The sequence below is a fragment of the Arachis hypogaea genome, chromosome 12 (assembly GCF_003086295.3).
Source record: "Arachis hypogaea cultivar Tifrunner chromosome 12, arahy.Tifrunner.gnm2.J5K5, whole genome shotgun sequence".
NCBI lineage: Eukaryota > Viridiplantae > Streptophyta > Magnoliopsida > Fabales > Fabaceae > Arachis > Arachis hypogaea.
In genome coordinates, this window is record NC_092047.1 from 50,801,159 (window position 1) to 50,819,585 (window position 18,427).

General features: G+C 40.1%; 1 non-coding gene across 1 annotated transcript; it reads left to right on the top strand.

The window, feature by feature from the left end:
- The first annotated feature begins 880 nt into the window (after nucleotides 1–880).
- Nucleotides 881–987, top strand: LOC112731218 (small nucleolar RNA R71). Its single transcript, XR_003167005.1, has one exon. It is a non-coding gene; the product is annotated as a small nucleolar RNA R71 (small nucleolar RNA).
- The last annotated feature ends 17,440 nt before the right edge of the window (nucleotides 988–18,427 follow it).

Sequence of the window (18,427 nt, forward strand, 5' to 3'; positions counted from 1 at the left end):
CGTGGGAGGTTGAACTCCATCTTGCTCTTCTCCCTTTTCATTTGAGCCTTCTTCTTGTGGTTTTTGGGGCAGTTTCTTCAGTTCCTTTCCACTCCTAAGTGTGATAGCTTGACACTCCTCCCTTTTGCTTGAATTGGCATCATAGCAAAGGTTGTGGTTAGGAAGCTGCTTAAATAGATAGCTGATTTGTGTCTCCAGTTTCTTGATGGCAGCATTTTGATTCTGCATATTTGACTGCACTTCCTCTCTGAATGCTTTACTGTTTCGAATGTCTTTGCATACTCCTTCAATTAAGGTTTCAATCTTAGAGAGCTTGTCATCAATTGATGGGTGATTCGGAGCAGATGTGCTGTTTTGGTTTTGATAGGCGTGTGGAGAAGTGTTGTTGTGGGGTTTGTAACGTCTCTGGTCTTGGTTTTGATCTTGCTCACTTCTCCACCCAAAGTTTGGGTGGTTTCTCCACCCAGGGTTGTAGGTCTTGGAGTATGGATCATAGTTTTTCCTTGGTGAATTCCCAATGTAGTTGGCTTGCTCCTGACTACCCTCTGCTTCTTCATTCACTCCTTCTTGGGTTGTTGATGAAGTTGAGATTACTACTACTTGGTTCATCTCCATCTTCTTGGTGAGGTCAGCCAACTGCTGGGTAATGAGCTTGTTTTGGGCCAACAGAGCATCTACATTGTTTAGCTCCATTACTCCTCTTGTGTTCCCTCTTTCGGAAGCATAGAAGTAGTCGTTCTCTGCTACTGTTTCAATAACATCTATGGCTTCCTCAATAGTCTTCTTCTTGTTCAAAGATCCTCCGGATGAATGGTCTACTGCCTTCTTTGACTCATAAGAGAGCCCTTCATAGAAAATGTGCAGCTGCACCCATTCGTTGAACATATCTGGTGGGCACCTCCTTGTTAGGTCTTTAAACCTCTCCCATGCTTCATATAGAGTCTCACCATCTTGTTGCCTAAAAGTTTGGACCTCAGCTCTCAGCCTATTGATTCGTTGAGGAGGGTAAAATCTTGCTAAGAATTTGTTCACCACGTCTTCCCAAGTTGTCAAGCTTTCCCTTGGGAAAGATTCCAGCCACTTGGCTGCTTTGTCCCTAAGTGAGAATGGAAATAAGAGCAGTCTATAGGCGTCAGGATGAACACCATTAGACTTCACTGTGTCACATATTCTCAGGAAGGTGGTTAAATGTTGATTGGGGTCTTCTTGAACACCTCCTCCAAACGAACAGTTGTTCTGAACAAGGGTGATGAGCTGTGGTTTAAGTTCAAAGTTGTTGGCATGGATTGTTGGCTTTTGGATGCTACTTCCACAATTGCCTGGGTTTGGATTGATGTAAGAGCCCAAAACTCTTCTATCCTCCCTAGCATGATTTGCTCTACCTCCTCCCCCATGGTTGTGATCCTCTTCTTCATGATGGTTTTCCATGTTGTCTTCCATGTTTGGTTCAAAGAATTCCTCTTCTTCCTCAGCACCAATCACTTTCTTTCCTCTTGCCTCCCTCCTTAATCTAAGGAAGGTCCTCTCAGGTTCAGAATCGAAGGAAGTTGAAGCCCCGCTTCTTCTCCCTGTCATACAACCATCAAGTGCAAGCAAGAAAAGATAGGTGCAGAAAGTATTTTTGTCAGAATTACTGTTAGTTGTGGGTGATGCAATATATCAAACAGTTAGTGGGTTAGCAAACAGAATTGAAAATAACAAAGAAAAACAAAAGAGTAGAGGGGGAAGGGAAGAAGTTTAACTAAAACAGAAAGTAAATCACTCAAACAAAAAAAATAAAATTCACAAAATAAAAATGCTCAATCTAGTGATCTTCCAATTTAATCATTGTTGATGCACAATCAATCCCCGGCAACGGCGCTATAAACTTGATGCACGAAAAACTTGTCTCTCAACAAATTCCCCTTCGGCAAGTGTACCGAATTTGTCGTCAAGTAAAAACTCACAATAGAGTGAGGTCGAATCCCACAGGGATTGATTGATCAAGCAACTTTAATTAGAAGAATATTCTAGTTGAGCGAATCCAGAATTTGGGTTGAGAGTTGCAGAAAATAAAATGGTGGGAATGTAAATAACAGAAAAGTAAATGCTAGAATTAAAGGACTGGAAGTAAATGACTGAAAATAAATTGCTGAATTGTAAATGGGAATGGGGGATTTGCTCATAAAAGTAAATGGCAGAAATTAAAGAGAATGGGTAAGATCAGAGATGGGGAGTTCATTGGGCTTAGGAGATGTTGCAATTCTCCAGATCAAGTTCATTTTCATCTCTTCCTCAATCAATGCACTCATTAATCTCCTTGGCAATCTTAATTGATTGAATTACAATTTCTTGCAATTCAATCTCTCAAATCTTGATCAATAGCCAATTCCTTGGTCAATTGCTCATGAGAAGAGATGAAGTATGGTCACTGATTATACCACATGCATTTCCTAAATCAAGTATTGAGAGGGTTATAGTCACATACCCATCCAAACCCAATTTGGTCCAGCATGAGAAAGCATTTCTAGCTTGATCTCTTCAATCCTCTTTCAAGGTTCAGAAGAGATCCAAGTTTGAATAGCTTCTTTTCCAAGATAACTACTCAATTGGATGAAGATCGAAAGCTTTCAAGTAAAATCAAGAGAAAAGATAGAAGAAGAATAATGAAAATTAGTATTGATCCATCAAATTATAACAGAGCTCCCTAACCCAATGAAAAGGGTTTAGTTGTTCATAGATCTAGAAAATGAAAATAAAGATGGAGAATACATCATAAGACTAGAAATTGCAGAGAAGGTAAAATACAGAGAGTAGTTTTCTTTTCCAACTTTCAAAACTCCTTCAACAATTCAAAGCTACTCCTATATATACTACTTCTCTCAGCTTCTAGTTTGCTCTTCAAGTCTTGGGCCTTTGGATCTTGAGTTTGAAGCAGTTCTCTTCTTCATTTGGGCTTGGCTTTACTTGCAGAGATAAAATGTGGAGTGGGCATAGACTTTAGCTCAGGACGTTAGGGGTGTTAACGTTTAGTAAAAATATAAGTTCGAGAACGTTAGTGACAATCAACTTTCTCACTAACGTTACTAAGTAAAAGCCACGTTAACTTCAATGTTAGTGGCATAAACGTTGCCACTAATGTTGCCTCTAAGTCCTTCGCACACGTTATTGAGACTTAACATTCCCAATAACTTTGAAAAGCCCCCTTTGTTCCCTCGTTAGAGCTCACGTTAACTTAGTTAACGTGGTTCTTTAACGTGGGCTTGCCATCTTTCGAGAACGTTAGTGACACTCAACATTGTCACTAACGTTCCAAGGTGCCCCTATGTCTCACGTTAAAGTCCACGTTAAATAGGTTAACGTGGCTTCTAACGTGGCCATGCTTAGCCATCCCTAACGTTAGTGACAATGTTGAGTGTCACTAACGTTGGCCATTCTTTCACTCATCAACGTTAGCTTCCACGTTAACTAAGTTAACGTGGAAGTTAACGTGGCTCCTTGGGGGGTTGTGTGGTTGCTTCCAATGTTAGTGACAATGTTGGGTGTCACTAACGTTGTCGACCACTCTTACTTCTTACGTTAGCTCCCACGTTAACCAAGTTAACGTGGGAGTTAACGTGGTATATTTCTCCTTAGGCCAACGTTAGTGACAATGTTGAATGTCACTAACGTTGGCATTTCTTCCCCCTTTTTAACGTTAGAGGCCACGTTAACTAAGTTAACGTGGACTCTAACGTGGCCACTTATGAGCATTTGCCAACGTTAGTGACAATGTTGAGTGTCACTAACGTTGGCTCAACTTCCCTTCTCCACGTTAGAGTTCACGTTAACTTAGTTAACGTGACTCTTAACGTGGTCAATGATGGCTTTGAGAGCGTTATTGGCAATCACTTTTCTCATTAACTTTGCAAGTTACTTCCCATTCCTTGCTTCCTTTGGTCCTGAAATCAAGCAATAGAGCGCACCAAAGTTCTAGTCCAAGTCATGGGCAATGCAACATATAATTTGTCACTAAACTTATGCAAAATCCTCATGAAATAATGTAAAATGCACAATGTATGCTTGAATTAAGGTGTAAGTGAATATCTACCCAAAACTAGCTTATTTCCTAAGGAAATGCATGAAACTAACCTAAAAACAGTAAAGAAAAGGTCAGTGAAACTGGCCAAGATGCCCTGGCATCATCCTCACCCATTTTTCATTTTATTTTATTTTATTTTTTCTAATTTCCATTTTTAAAAAATATATATATATATTTTATTTGCAATCTGCATCATCTCCCTTTCTCCATCATGGACCTAAGTGGAAATGAACAGTCCAGAAGGACTCTGGGGTCATATGCTAACCCCACTACTGCTGCATATGGGAGTAGTATCTGTATACCCTCCATCAAAGCAGGCAATTTTGAGCAAAATCCTCAGCTCATTGTCATGGTGCAGCAAAACTGCTAGTATTCCGGTCTTCCACAGGAAGAACCCACTGAGTTTCTGGCATAATTCTTGCAAATTGCTGACACAGTACGTGACAAGGAGGTAGATCAGGATGTATACAGACTGTTACTGTTTCTGTTTGCTATAAAAGATCAAGCTAAAAGGTGGTTAAATAACCAACCCACAGCAAGCATAAGGACATAGAAACAGTTATTAGACAAATTCCTGAATCAATATTTCCCTCCAAAAAGGATGACACAGCTAAGGCTGGACATCCAAGGCTTTTAAACAAGAGGGTGATGAATCCCTTTATGATTCCTGGGAGAGATACAGAGGGATGCTAAGGAAATGCCCCTCTGAAATATTTTGAGAGTGGGTGCAGTTAGACATCTTCTATTATGGGCTTACAGAGAAAGCTCAAATTTCTCTAGACCACTCAGCTGGTGGATCTATGCACATGAGAAAGACAATTGAAGAGGCTTAAGAGCTTATTGATACAGTTGCCAGAAATCAGCATCTGTACCTAAGCAGCGAATCTTCCAGGAAAGAAGAGGCTAAAACAGTAACTGCTGAACTCAGTCCTGCAGAACAAATTACCGAATTCAATCAGCAATTAGACTTTTTAACAAAACAGCTGGCCAAATTCAGGGAGATACTACAAGACACAAGAATGGCTAATCTGAATATGGAAGTATAGTTGAAGCAAACAAAATAGCAGTTATCAAAACAAATAACAGAAGAGTGCCAAGCAGTTCAATTAAGAAGTGGGAAAACATTAAATACCTCACTTTAAGGCAACAGGAAGCCAAGAAATGAACAAACTGCTATTCAAAATCCCTTTAAGGATAGTAAGAGCCCAGAACGAAATAACTCTGGCGTTCAAACGCCAGAAACAGGCAAGGATTTAGCGTCAAACGCCCAATGGAAGCTCAGTTCTGGCGTTCAAACGCCAGTAACAAGTAAGCAGTTGGTGTCCAATGCCACTCCAGCTTCTAACTCTGGCATTCAAATGCCAGTGAGGGATCAGACACACACAAGTGCTGATAACAACCCCTCTAAAAAGGCTTCTCCAACCACCTTTGTAGGAAATAAACCTGCAGCAAGTAAGGTTGAGGTATACAAAGCCAATATGCCTTATCCTCAAAAACTCTGCCAAGAAGAGCAGGATAAGCAATTTGCCCGCTTTGCAGATTATCTCAGGACTCTTGAAATAAAGATTCCGTTTGCAGAGGCACTTGAGCAAATACCTTCTTATGCCAAGTTCATGAAAGAGATCTTGAGTCATAAGAAGGATTGGAGAGAAACTAAAAGAGTTCTCCTCACTGAAGAATGCAGTGCAGTCATTCTGAAAAGCTTTCCAGAAAAGCTTAAAGATCCCGGGAGCTTTCTGATACCATGCATATTAGAGGGTAATTGCACCAAGACAGCTTTATGTGATCTTGCGGCAAGCATCAACCTAATACCTACATCCACTATCAGAAAGCTTGGTTTAACTGAAGAAGTTAAACCAACCCGGATATGTCTCCAACTTGCTGATGGCTCCATTAAATACCCATCAGGCGTGATTGAGGACATGATTGTCAGGGTTGCGCCATTCGCCTTTTCCACTGACTTTGTAGTGCTGGAAATGGAGGAGCACAAGAGTGCTACTCTCATTCTAGGAAGACCGTTCCTAGCAACTGGATGAACTCTCATTGATGTCCAAAAGGGGGAAGTAACCCTGAGAATCAATGAAGATGAGTTTAAGTTGAATGCTGTCAAGGCTATGCAGCATCCAGACACATCAAAAGACTGCATGAAAGTTGATCTCATTGACTCTTTAGTAGAAGAGATCAACATGGGTGTGAGTCTCGAATCAGAGCTGGAAGACATCTTTAAAGATGTTCAGCCTGATTTGGAGGATTCAGAGGAATCGAAAGAACCTCTGAAACTTCCTCAGGAAGAGGAGAAACCCCTTAAACCCAAGCTCAAGCCATTACCACCATCCCTGAAATATGCATTTCTGGGAGAAGGTGACACTTTTCCGGTGATCATAAGCTCTGCTTTAAATCCACTGGAAGAGGAAGCACTACTTCAAGTGCTAAGGACACACAAGACAGCTCTTGGGTGGTCCATAGGTGACCTTAAGGGCATAAGCCCAACTAGATGCATGCACAAGATCCTATTGGAGGATGATGCTAAGCCAGTGGTTCAACCACAGAGGCGGCTAAATCCAGCCATGAAGGAAGTGGTGCAGAAAGAGGTCACCAGGTTACTAGAGGCTGGGATTATTTATCCTATTTCTGTTAGCCCCTGGGTCAGCCCTGTTCTAGTTGTCCCCAAAAAGGGAGGTATGACAGTGGTTCATAATGAAAAAAATGAACTGGTTCCTACAAGAACAGTTACAGGGTGGCGCATGTGTATTGACTACAGAAGACTCAATGCAGCCACCAGAAAGGATCATTTTCCTCTACCATTCATAGACCAGATGCTAGAGAGACTAGCAGGTCATGAATATTACTGCTTTTTGGATGGCTATTCAGGTTACAACCAAATTGCAGTAGATCCTCAGGACCAAGAGAAAACAGCATTCACATGTCCTTCTGGAGTGTTTGCTTATAGAAGGATGCCTTTTGGTCTGTGTAATGCACCTACAACCTTTCAAAGGTGCATGCTCTCTATCATCTCTAATATGGTAGAAAAGTTTCTGGAAGTCTTCATGGATGAATTTTCAATATTTGGAGACTCATTCAGCTCCTGCCTTGACCATTTAGCACTTGTTTTGAAAAGATGCCAAGAGACCAACCTAGTTTTAAACTGGGAAAAATGTTACTTTATGGTGACTGAAGGAATTGTCCTTGGGCATAAAATTTCAAAAAAGGGAATAGAGGTGGATCAAGCTAAAGTGGAAGTAATTGAAAAATTACCACCACCTGCTAATGTTAAGGCAATCAGAAGCTTTCTGGGGCATGCAGGATTCTACAGGAGGTTTATAAAAGAATTTTTAAAAATTGCAAAACCCCTGAGTAATCTGCTAGCTGCTGACACGCCATTTGTGTTTGACACAGAGTGTCTGCAAGCGTTTGAGACTATGAAAGCTAAGCTGGTCACAGCACCAGTTATTTTTGCACCAGACTGGACATTACCATTTGAACTAATGTGTGATGCCAGTGACCATGCCATTGGTGCAGTACTGGGGCAGAGGCATGACAAGCTTCTGCATGTCATTTATTATGCTAGTCGTGTTTTAAATGATGCCCAGAAAAATTACACAACCACAGAAAAAGAATTGCTTGCAGTGGTTTATGCCATTGACAAGTTTAGATCATACTTAGTAGGATCAAAAGTGATTGTGTACACTGATCATGCTGCTTTTAAATATCTACTCACAAAGCAGGATTCAAAACCCAGGCTCATAAGATGGGTGTTGCTTCTACAAGAGTTTGATATAGAAATAAGAGACAGAAAAGGGACGGAGAACCAAGTGGCTGATCATCTGTCCCGGATAGAGCCAGTAGAAGGGGCCTCCCCCCCCCCTCTTTTGAGATCTCTGAAACCTTTCCGGATGAGCATCTGTTTGCCATTCAAGAAACACCATGATTTGCAGACATTGCAAACTATAAAGCTACAAGGTTCATACCCAAGGAGTACAGCAGGCAACAAAAGAAAAAAATAATTACTGATGCAAAGTACTACTTGTGGGATGAACCCTATCTCTTTAAGAGATGTGCAAACGGAATAATCCGTTGGTGTGTGCCTAGAGAAGAAGCAGAAAAGATCTTATGGCATTGCCATGGGTCATAATATGGAGGCCATTTCGGAGGTGAGCGAACAGCCACCAAGGTCCTCCAATGTGGCTTCAACTGGCCTACCCTCTATAGAGATTCCCGAGAGTTTGTACGTAACTGTGACAGTTGCCAGAGAGCTGGTAATCTACCTCATGGTTACGCCATGCCTCAACAAGGAATCTTGGAGATTGAGTTGTTTGATGTATGGGGAATTGACTTCATGGGGCCTTTCCCACCATCATACTCAAACACTTATATTCTGGTGGCAGTCGATTATGTATCAAAATAGGTAGAGGCCCTTGCCACACCCACTAATGATACTAAGACAGTCTTGAAGTTCCTCGAGAAACATATCTTCTGCAGGTTTGGTGTCCCTAGAGTACTAATCAGTGATGGAGGCACTCACTTCTGCAACAAATAGCTTTACTCTGCCATGGTCCGGTATGGGGTTAGCCACAAGGTGGCAACTCCATATCATCCACAGACAAATGGGCAAGCTGAAGTTTCTAATAGAGAACTAAAAAGAATCCTGGAACGGACTATAAGTACCCGTAGAAAAGATTGGGCAAGAGGCTTGGATGATGCTCTATGGGCTTACAGAACAGCATTCAAGACTCCTATAGGGACCTCTCCATACCAGCTTGTGTATGGCAAAGCCTGTCATCTGCCCATGGAAGTGGAACATAAGGCCTACTGGGCAACCAGATTCCTAAACTTTGATGCCAAATTAGCTGGAGAAAAAAGATTGCTCCAGCTGAATGAGCTAGAGGAATTCAGACTCATTGCTTTCGAAAATGCCAAGCTTTATAAAGAGAAATAAAAAAGGTGGCATGACAGAAAGCTATAATCTAGAGTCTTTGAACCAGGACAAAAGGTTCTGTTGTTTAACTCTAAGCTCAGGCTATTCCCTGGGAAACTGAAATCCCGGTGGAGGGGACCATGTGTGATTACAAGTGTATCACCATATGGCTATGTGGAGCTTCAAGACCTTGATTCTAATAAGAAGTTCATTGTTAATAGACAGAGAATCAAGCATTATCTTGAAGGCAATATTGAGCAAGAGTGCTCAAGGCTGAGGCTAGATTAAAAGCTCAGCAAGGTCCAGCTAAAGACAATAAAGAAGCGCTTGCTGGGAGGCAACCCAGCCATTGGCAAAACTTTTTCTGTTATTTTATTTTATTCTCTTCTTTATTTTATTTATTTTTAAAGTATATAAGTTCAATATTAGTAAGGTAAAGAGTCAATTGCATAAGTTCACAGGGTTGTAGAAGGATTCAAAGCACAAAACAGAAAAAAAAAGAGCTCACTGGCAAGAAAACGCCAGTAAAGATAGCCATCTGGGCGTTAAATGCCAGAAAGAAGCAGCTTCTGGGCGTTTAACGCCAGATTTACAGCATCCTGGGCGTTCAGAAAAACGCCCAGTGACAAAGGAGTTTCTGGCGTTTAACGCCCGCTAGAAGCAATAACTGGGCGTTAAACGCCCAGACCAAGCACCAACTGGGCGTTAAACACCCAAAACATGCAGCAGTTGGGCGTTTAACGCTAGGATTGTGGGGAGTATGCAATTTTGTTTTCAATTCAAATTTTTTCCATTTTTTATGTTTCAATTCATGATTTCTTGCACAAACATGTTACAAATCCTAATTTTTCAAATCCTTTTTCAAAAAATATCAAATGTATCTTAATTCATAAACCCTTTTTCTTAATCCTCTTCAAATTATTTTCAAATCCTTTTCAAAACAAATCTATCTCTTCTCCTTCTAAAATCTTTTCAACTCATCAATATCTTTTTCAAATCTTTACATCATCTTTTTCAAAATTTAGATTTATCTTTTTCAAATATCTTTCATATCTTTTCAATTTTAAATAACATCTTTTCCTATCATACTTATCTTTTCCAAATCACTTTTTCTATCATATCTTTCTCAAATAATTTTCGAAACCCACCCCCCCTTCCCTTTAAATATTGGTTCGGCCTCTCCCCCTCTCCTTCACAAGTTGCGCTTGGCTCTCCCTCTTTCCCCCTCCTTTCTTTTTTTTTTGCTTGAGGAGAAACAAACCTCTAAGTTTGGTGTGTTTATCCGTGATCACTAAACCAATACCCACTAAGATCATGGCTCCTAAGGGAAAACAAACCGACCCAAGAGGCAAGAAAGAGAATATTCCAAAACCACTTTGGAATAAAGGGAAGTTCATAACCAAAGAACATTCAAACTATTTTTACAAAATAATGAGTCTAAGGTCAGTGATCCCAGAAGTTAAATTCGATCTGAAAGAAGATGAATATCCGGAGATCCAAGAGCAAATCCGAAACAGGAGCTGGGAAGTCCTAGCTAATCCTGAAACAAAGGTGGGGAGAAACATGGTTCAGGAATTCTATGCTAATCTATGGCAGACGAACAGGCAGAGGATAGCTGGAACCGCATTCTATGACTATAGAACTCTGGTCAGAGGGAAGATTGTTCACACCTACCCTGACAAAATAAGGGAGATCTTCAAGCTGCCTCAACTACAAGATGACCCAGACTCCTTTAATAGGAGAATGATGAGATCAAACTTGGGCTTGGACAAAATCCTAGAGGACATATGCCTCCCTGGAGCCAAGTGGACAACCAACACAAAAGGTGCCCCGAACCAACTCAAGCGAGGAGATCTCAAACCAGTCGCCAGAGGCTGGCTGGACTTCATTGGGCACTCTATACTGCCCACTAGCAACCGCTCTGAGGTCACCATCAGAAGAGCAGTGATGATTCATTACATTATGCTAGAAAAAGAAGTGGAATTTCATCAGCTGATTGCTTGTGAGCTTTACAAAATTGCAAATAAGAACTCCAAAGATGCCAAATTGGCCTATCCAAGCTTAGTCTCTCTGCTATGTAAAGATGCTGGGATAAAAATGGGAGTAGATAAGTATATCTTAGTTGAGCAACCAATCACCAAAAAGTCTATGGAAGGACAACAAGTGCAGGACGACTCCATCAAGAGAAAAACGGAGGAGTTCCTCCCGGAAATCCCTCAAATTGAATACTGGAAGTGCCTAGAAGCATCTGTCACGAAGTTGCAAGAATTTTTGGATCAACTGAAGGAAGAACAGCAAAATCAAAATAGTATGCTATGAAAACTGCTTAAAGAACAAGAAGAGCAAGGGCGTGACTTAAAGGAACTGAAGCGCCAGAAGCTATCTCTCGAAGGGCCAAGCACCCCCCAGACCAAAGAGGCATCTACCTCCCAAAATAAAGGTTGTTGAGTCCTAACTCTGTGATAACCTTTTATCCATTTTAAAAGTATATGAATATTAGAGTTAGAGTCATTTATTTTTATGTCTTTAATTTCCTGTCTTTTATTATTAAGTGTCTGCTTTTATGCCTAATTTATATTATTTTTAATAAATAAAGATTAGAGTCTATGCCTTAAAGTTATGAATATCCTATGAATCCATCACCTTTCTTAAATAAAAAAAATTGTTTTAATCACAAAAGAACAAGAAATACATGGTTTCAAATTCATCCTTGAAAATTAGTTTAATTATTTTGATGTGGTGACAATACTTTTTGTTTTCTGAATGAATGCTTGAACAGTGCATATGTCTTTTGATATTGTGGTTTATGAATGTTAAATATGTTGGCTCTTGAAAGAATGATGAACAGGAGAAATGTTATTTGATAATCTGAAAAATCATAAAATTGATTCTTGAAGCAAGAAAAAGCAGTGAATACAAAAGCTTGCAAAAAAAATGGCGAAAAAAAAAAGAGAGAAAGAAAAAGAAAAAGCAAGCAGAAAAAGCCAAAAGCCCTTAAAACCAAAAGGCAATGGTAATAAAAAAGGATCCAAGGCTTTGAGAATCAGTGGATAAAAGGGCCTAAAGTAATAAAATCCTGGCCTAAGCGATTAAACCAAGCTGTCCCTAACCATGTGCTTGTGGCGTAAAGGTATCAAGTGAAAAATTGAGACTGAGCGATTAAAGTCAAGGTCCAAAGCTAAAGAAGAGTGTGCTTAAGAACCCTGGACACCTCTAATTGGGGACTTTAGCAAAGTTGAGTCACAATCTGAAAAGGTTCACCCAATTATGTGTCTGTGGCATTTATGTATCTGGTGGTAATACTGGAAAACAAAGTGCTTAGGGCCACGGCCAAGACTCATAAAGTAGTTGTGTTCAAGAATCAACATATTGAACTAGGAGAATCAATAACACTATCTGAATTCAAAGTTCCTATAGATGCCAATCATTCTGAACTTCAATGGATAAAGTGAGATGCCAAAACTATTCAAGAGGCAAAAAGCTGCTAGTCCCGCTCATCTGATTGGAGCAAAGTTTCATTGATATTTTGGAATTTATAGTATATTCTCTTCTTTTTATCCTATTTGATTTTCAGTTGCTTGGGGACAAGCAACAATTTAAGTTTGGAGTTGTGATGAGCGGATAATTTATACGCTTTTTGGCATTGTTTTTAGTATGTTTTCAGTATGATTTAGTTAATTTTTATTATATTTTTATTAGTTTTTAATTAAAAATCACATTTCTGGACTTTACTATGAGTTTTTGTGTTTTTCTGTAATTTTAGGTATTTTCTGGCTGAAATTGAGGGAGCTGAGCATCTAGACTTCAGTTTTTCAGGGAAGAACTTGAGTCTTGAGTTATAGAGTAACACCTTCTGTCGTTCAGTGAACTCCCTTCTTGCTATCTTTTGGTCATGCCACCTTTTTGTGTTCTCTTTGTAGATTTTTGCATTCTCATATGCCTGATTCCTAAACTCCTCCAGCTCATTGAGTTTCATTAATCTCTTTTCTCCAACAGCTTGCTCATCATAGTTTAACATTTTTAGAGCCCAAAATGCTCTATGTTCAAGTTCAATTGGCAAGTGACAAGCCTTGCCATACACCAGTTGGTATGGAGACATCCCAATGGGAGTCTTATAGGCTGTCCTATAGGCCCATAATGCATCATCCAGCTTCTTAGACCAATCCTTTCTTGAGCTTCCAACAGTTTTTTCAAGGATTCGTTTCAGCTCTCTGTTGGAGATTTCAGCTTGCCCGTTGGTCTGTGGGTGGTATGGAGTTGCCACTTTGTGCTTTACTCCATATCTGAGAAGGAGTGTCTCGAGTTGTTTATTGCAGAAGTATGTTCCTCCATCACTAACGAGAGCACTGGGAACTCCAAATCTACTAAAAATGTTCCTTCTTAAGAAGCTTATCACAACCTTGTTGTCATTTGTTGCAGTGGCTATGGCTTCTACCCACCTTGAAACATAATCAACAGCCACCAATATGTAGCTATTTGAGTAGGAGGTTAGGAAGGGTCCCATGAAATCAATTCCCCATACATCAAATAGCTCCAACTCTAGTATGAATTGCTGTGGCATCTTATTTCTCTTGGTTTGATTACCAGCTCTTTGGCATTCATCACATCTTGACACCATTTTCTTGGCATCCTTAAACATTGTTGGCCAGTAAAATCCGGATTGAAGCACTTTTGCTGCTGTCCTTTCTCCCTAAAGTGACGTCCATATGCGGATCCATGGCACTGCCATAATACTTCCTGCCCTTCCTCATGGGGTATACACCTTCTTAGGATTCCATCAGCACACTTCTTGAACAAATAAGGATCGTCCCATATGTAGTGTTTGGCATCCTTAATTAGCTTCCTCCTCATATGCCTATTGATGTTGGTTAGCAGCTCCCCAATAGCCTTGAAGTTGGCTATGTCTGCAAACCAAGGGGCTACTCGAATCATCATCAATTGTTCATCAGGAAAGCTTTCATTGACTGCTACTTGCTGCATCTCTTCTTCTTGTGGGATCCTTGAGAGGTGGTCAGCTATCTTGTTCTCTGCTCGGCTCCTATCTTTAATCTCAATATCAAATTCTTGGAGCAACAAGATCCACCTTATTAGTCTGGGCTTAGATTCTTGTTTGGTAAGCAAGTATTTCAGTGCTGCATGATCAGTGAACACAATTACTTTTGAGCCAATAAGATACGATCTAAACTTGTCAAAAGCAAAAACTATGGCTAAAAGTTCTTTCTCCGTGGTGGTATAGTTCCTTTGATTCTTATTGAGAACCTTTCTAGCATAGTAAATAACATGTACTAGCTTGTCTTTTCTCTGTCCTAGAACAGCACCAACATCAAAATCAGATGCATCACACATTAGTTCAAAGGGAAGATTCCAGCTTGGTGGTGCTATAATAGGTGCAGAGGAAAGTTTCTTCTTAAGTTCATCAAAGGCTACCATGCACTCTCTATCAAAAACAAAGGGAGTATTTGAGATAAGTAGGTTGCTAAGGGGTTTTGCAATCTTTGAAAAATCTTTGATAAACCTCCTATAGATGTCCCAAAAAACTTCTGATTGCTTTGACATTGCAAGGTCGAGGTAATTTTTCAATCACTTCCACTTTTGCCTTGTCCACTTCTATGCCATCCTTTGAAATCTTGTGAGAACCACCCCTTCAGTCACCATAAAATGGCATTTCTCCCAGTTTAAAACTAGGTTGGTTTCTTGACACCTTTTTAGCACAAGGGCAAGATGGTATAGGCAATCAGAATATGAGTTCCCAAATACAGAGAAGTCATCCATGAATAATTCTATGAACTTCTCAATCATGTCTGAAAAAATGGAGAGCATGCACCTTTGGAATGTTGCAGGTGCATTACACAATCCAAAGGGCATTCTCCTATAAGCAAAGACACCATATGGACAAGTAAATGAAGTTTTTTCCTGATCCTTGGGGTCTACAACAATTTGATTGTAGCCCGAATATCCATCTAGGAAGCAATAGTACTCATGTCCTGCCAATCTTTCAAGCATTTGGTCCATGAAAGGTAAGGGAAAGTGGTCCTTTCGGGTGTCTTCATTGAGTTTCCGGTAGTCAATGCACATATGCCATCCGGTCACTGTCCTTGTGGGTATCAATTCATTCTTCTCATTTGCCACAACAGTGATCCCTCCTTTCTTAGGGACTACTTGCACCGGGCTTACCGAAGGGCTGTCTGAGATAGGGTAGATTACCCCTGCTTGCCACAATTTCAACACTTCTTTCTGAACCACTTCATTCATAGTTGGGTTCAGCCTCCTTTGTTGTTGTCTTGAAGGTTTGGCATCTTCTTCAAGTAAGATATTATGCATACACATTGAAAGACTGATCCTTTTTAAATCTGTAAGTGTCCAGTCTATGGCATCCTTGTGTTGTCTCAACACTTGGATGAGCTCCTCTTCTTGTTCCTTACTCAGACTTGAATTTATGATTACTAGTTGGGTGTTGTTGGCACCTAGATATGCATATTTCAAGCTGGGTGGTAATGCTTTCAGCTCTAATTTTGGTGACTCTGCATCTTTGTTGCTTGTAATGGTTGGCATGATTGAGTTTCTCATGGTTACTTGTGGTGATTCTCCATCTGGTGCTTGTTCCAGCTCAATGGTTCCTCCATATTGTTTTTCTTCCAAGACATCTTGAACTATTTATTCCATGGTGTCTACCAGCATGCATTCTCCTATGGATTCCTTGGGGTAACTCATTTCTTTGAAGACATTGAAGACCTGTTTCTCTTCATGCAACCTCAAGACTAGTTCCCCTTTTTGCACATCGATGATAGCTCCAGTAGTAGCTAGGAATGGTCTTCCTAGGATAATTGACGTGTTGGCCTCTTCTTCCATGTCCAGCACAACAAAATCGGCAGAAAAGATGAACTCTCCTACTTTCACTAGCAAGTGTTCCACCACCCCATGTGGAAACTTAAATGTTCTGTCAGCCAATTGGAGTGCCATTCTTATTAGCTTGGCTTCCTAAATCTTCATCCTTCTCATCATGGTCAGGGATATAAGATTTATGCTAGCACCCAAATCACACAAAGCTTTCTCAATGGTGATGTCTCCTATGATGCAGGGAATTTGGAAACTCCCTGGGTCTTTCAGCTTTTGAGGCAGCTTCTTCTGTATGATGGCGCTGCATTCTTTAGTCAAGATTATGGTTTCTTTTGCTTCCCAGTTTCTCTTTTTGGTTATAAGCTCCTTAAAAAATTTAGCATAGAGTGGCATTTGTTCTAATGCCTCAGCAAATGGTATGTTGATTTGGAGCCTCTTGAAGATCTCTAGGAACTTAGAAAACTGGCCATCCTTCCCATCTTTTCCCAGTCTTTGTGGGTATGGTGCCTTTGGCACATAAGACTTCAAAATTGGTTTTGGTGGAGGTGGAGCAGGGATTTTTTCTTCGTCCTTGTTCTAATGCTTTGCTGCAACTTCTTCATGCTTGTCTTTGCTTGGGGTTCCTTCTTCTACAACCTTCCCACTTCTTAGAGTAATGGCTTTGCATTTCCTTCTTGGGTTAGCCATGGTATCACTAGGAAATGTGTGTGTGGGAAGTGGGATTTGCTTGGATAAAATCTCCACTTGTGCTTCCAACTTTGAGATTGATGCGCCTTAATTTTTCATATTTGACCTATATTTCTCTTGATTAGCATCTATCCTTCTGTCAGTTTGTGCTTGTCTGTCCATGAGGGTGGAGACTGCTCCGGTAATTTGTGAGGACAGTTGTGCTATTGCAGCTTCCATCCTCTCAAAGTTGCTCTTAATTTCACATGGTTGCATAGTTGAGGATGGTGCATCTTGATTGAGGTTGTTATATGTGGGTTGGTTACCATGGTATGTTGTGTTTTGTGAGTTGTGGTAGGGTCTATGGTTCCCTGTTTGATGGTTGGGGTTATGGTTGAAATGCTGATTTGATGAATAAGGCTTGTTGTGGTCCTGGTTGTGGTTTTGTTGATTTTTCCACCCAAAGTTTGGGTGGTTCTTCCAACCTGGATTGTATGTCTTAGAGTGTGGGTCATATGGTGGTCTGGATAAATTGTTCACATAATTGGCTTGTTCCCAGTCACCTTCAGATTCTGGTGCATTCCCTTCTTGTTGAGGAGTTTGGTCTTGAATGACTGAGGCTTGGTTGGCTTCCATCCTTTTAGTTAGAGCTGCTATTTGAGCTGTGATTGATTTGTTCTAAGCTAATAAAGCATCTACAGAGTTGAGCTCTAGCACTCCCTTCTTCTGAGTCTTTTCTGAAGCATAGAAATACTCATTTTTAGCTATAGTCTCAATGACATCTATGGCCTCTTCAATGGTTTTCTTCTTGTTGAGTGAGCCTCCTGAAGAATGATCCACAGCCTTCTTTGCTTCATAGGATAGTCCTTCATAAAAGATATGTAGTTGTACCCATTCATTGAACATTTCTAGTGGGCATCTTCTTGTCAGATCTTTGAATCTCTCCCAGGCCTCATAGAGTGTTTCTCCATCTTGTTGTCTGAAAGTTTGCATGTGAAAAAAATGAAAAATAAAAAGCAGAAAAAGCCAATAGCTTTTAAACCAAAAGGTAAGAGCAAAAAGCCAATAATCCTTTAAACCAAAAGGCAACGATAAGAGGATCCAAGGCTTTGAGCATCAATAGTTAGGAGGGCCTAAAAAGAATAAAATATTGGCCTCAGTTCTTCAAATGAGAAGTGTCCCTAACTATATGCTTGTGGTGTGAAGGTGTCAAGTAAAAAGCTTGAGACTAAGTAGTTAAGGTCGTGGTCCAAAGCAAAAAAGAGTGTGCTTAAGAACTCTGGACACCTCTATCTGGATTCTAGCAAAACTGAATCACAATCCGAAAGGGTTCACCCAGTTAAGTGTCTATTGCATTTATGTATCTGATGGTAATACTGGAAAACAAAGTGCTTAGGGTCACAGCCAAGACTCTAAAAAGCTTTGTTCAAGAATAAAAAAGAACTGAACTTGGAGAGTCAATAATATCATCTAGATTCTAAGTTCCTAAAGAGACCAACACTTCTAAGTTTCAATGGATAGTGAGATGTCAAAACTATTCAGACGCGAAAAGCTGCAAAGTCCCACTCATCTATTTGAAACTGAGATTCATTGAAAACTCCGAGATTTATTATATTCTTACTCTTCTTTTTATCCTACTTTGTTTTTGGTTGCTTGGGGACAAGCAACAGTTTAAGTTTGGTGTTCTGATGAGCGGATATTTTATACGCTTTTTGCCATTATTTTCATATAGTTTTAAGTATATTTTGTCTAAGTTTTATTAAGTTTTCATAGGTTTTAGTGAAAAATTCACATTTTTAGATTCTACTTTGAGTTTGTGTGTTTTTATACAATTTTAGGTAAATTATGGCTGAAATTGAGGAGTTGGAGCAAAAGTCTGATTCGGAGACAGAGAAAGCACTACAGATGCTGTCCGGATCTGAGCTCCTTGCACTCTAAAGAGCATTTCT